Source organism: Protopterus annectens, chromosome 7.part0 (assembly GCF_019279795.1).
Source record: "Protopterus annectens isolate FY-2018-M chromosome 7.part0, PAN1.0, whole genome shotgun sequence".
Taxonomy (NCBI): domain Eukaryota; kingdom Metazoa; phylum Chordata; order Ceratodontiformes; family Protopteridae; genus Protopterus; species Protopterus annectens.
In genome coordinates, this window is record NC_056739.1 from 1,866,844,484 (window position 1) to 1,866,847,420 (window position 2,937).

Sequence of the window (2,937 nt, forward strand, 5' to 3'; positions counted from 1 at the left end):
GGTCAAACCAAAGTTTTAGATCTATGTCTGCATTGATAAGTTACCTAAAGGAACTGATGTAATGATTAGTCAATGTTGTTTTAGAAGGTTTTGTTATATTATATTGTATACTTATGCATAGTATGTACCAGGGTTTGTTTGATTTGTCTACTAATAAACATCTTTTTTAACAGATTAAATTCATTTGTTAATATAGCCTTTGTTATTCTTTCCAGTTGGCAAAATAATTTGGGTTTATCCAGTCTATTGTAGTTTTAAGCACAGATGCTTTTATATATGTTTCTATTTCTGGGAAGTTTAATCCTCCTTGTTTCCAGGGTCTAATGTGATGAGTTAGAGCTACTCTATTCTTTTTGGGATACCATAAAAAATTTATTAAACATGAGTTTATTTCTTTAAGAATGCGTCTTTCAGGAATTAACTGTATTGCTAATGCTGCATATAGTATTTTTGGCAATAAGACCATTATTATTAATTGCAATCTGTCTTCAAAAGTTAATATAATTTTGTTCCACTTTTCTATATATATTTTTATTGTTTTAATAATTTTTTTTATAATTTATTAATATTGTTTCGTTTATATTTTTGCATAACACTATTCCTAAATAATTTAGCGTAAGTTCTTGTTTTCCTATGATGGATTTATCTGTAACGTGCAGTTCTTTTTTCTTATTTAAAAATAGAAATTTTGATTTTGATCTATTAAAGTGTAAATCTGAAATCTTATAAAATTTCCCCATTACTTCTTCTAGCTCTCCTAATGACTGTCTGGAGTTTGATGGGGTTAATAAAATATCATCAGCAAAAAGCATTATTTTAGATATATACTGGTCGTAGACTTCTATTCCTTTTATTCTTGGATTAGTGTATATTATTCCTGCAAGTATTTATATAGCCAAAGCAAATAAAATAGGAGAAAGGGGGCATCCTTGTTTAGTACCTTTTGTTATATGGATGGATTCTGAGGTGAAATGACCTAATTTAATGTAGGCTAATTTATTAATATATATGTTTTTAGTAATAAGATGAAGGGAGGAGGAAATTCAAATAGTGCTAAAGTTTTAAATAGATATTCCCAGTTGAGGGAATCAAAGGCTTTTTCTATGTCTAATCCAATTACAAGTGTTTCTCTATCTTCTTTATTCACATAATCCATAAGAGTACATATCCTTTTAATATTATCATGTGTGTGCTTGTTATATAAAAATCCAGTTTGATCATTATTAATTGTCTGAAAGTGGGATTTTCATTCTGTTAGCTAGGATTGACATGAATATTTTGTAATCATTATTCAGTAATGATATAGGTCTGTATGAAGTGCAATGGTCAGATGGTTTATTATGTTTTAGAATTGGTGTTATGAGAGAATATTTCCATGAGGGTGGTATTTTGTTTGACTGGACTTCTAGCAAAGTTTTATGAAAAAGGGAGATTACTGTTGAAGGGAAGAGTTTGCAAATTTCTGTAATTATTTGATCTATCCCTGGAGCTTTTTTAGATTTACTTTCTTTTATCATGTCAACAATTTCTTTGTAGGATATAGGTTTTTGTAGTTTTAAGTGTTCGGGAATTTTTTTTATATTGATACGGTTTTTATCTAAGTTTATTTGATTGATATCTAAATCTTCTTTTTTGAAGTGTTCCATATAATGGAACCAAAATGCTTCAAGGATATCGCCTATATCTGATACTTTTTTCCCTTTCTTCTCATGATATATACTACTAATGTTATTTGCTTTAGATTGTATTGTAATTCCTGTAGATAAGTTATGTAGATATATGGGGGAGGTGGCTAATGGGTTTATTTTTAATTTTCCCAAGGCTAGACAAGTTTTGTGTGTTAGAATTTCAATTTTATGTTTTATTTAATTCCTCTATTTCTTTTTTGACTTCTGGACAATTCTGATTTTTATTAGATTTTGCTGTCAAGAGTCTGGTTTGCAAGTCTAATAATTTAGTTTCCCACTCTCTAACTTTATTTTTGTACCAGCTAAGGGTCTTACCAAATAATAGCACTTTTAATGAGTCCCAAATCATGACTCTGCTGATTTCTGTTGTTCTATTAATTTCAAGAAATAATTGTAGTTCTGACAACATCCAGGCTCTGAATTCTTTAATTTTCATGATATATGATGGAATTCTAGTTGAGAGGATTAAAGGTTTAAACTCTATTTAGAGCTTCATTATTAGCGAGTCATGATCTGAGAAGGGGCATGGAACTATTGAGAAGTTGAGAATTTTTGTTTGTAGATCTTGAATTACGAATAATTTGTCTATTCTGGTTTGTGTTCCAAATCTATGGTCTTTATGGGAAAATAATAAGGCTTTATCATCTTTTACTTTAAAAGTGTCTATTAAATGAAATTAATCAATCCATCTTTTTAAGGATTTTGAAATAGTTGCTATGTGAAAAGACTTCTTGGTGGTTTCAGAAGCTTCTAAGGTACAATTAAAGTCTCCTCCCGGTATAAGATCTCCTCTATAATTGTTGGAAATAAAATCTAGGTGTTTTTTAACCATTCCTGCTCCAATTCCTGGGAACCAATATAGATTAGCTAAGGTCCATATTCTGTTATTAAATTTAATTATAACAAATTCTAGTAGACTTTCTTTGTCTTCATATTTATAAATAACTTTTGGAGTGATTATGATTTTCTTCCAGAAAACTGATACTCTTTTTGTCTTTGTTCTATAGGAGGATTGAGCTAAGACTGTATAGTCCTTAGGGTTCCAAATAAAGCTATCATTAGTCTTAAAATGCATTTCCTGGAGAAATACTACTTGTGCCTTATTTAGATTTAAATATTTTAGTAAGTTTGATCTTTTATTTGCATTATTTAAGCCATTAGTATTTAATGATAAGAATGTTAAATCCATTTCAAGTTATTGTTGGAAGAAACTTTTTGATTCTTTTTTTATTTTGATTATAGTAGTTAT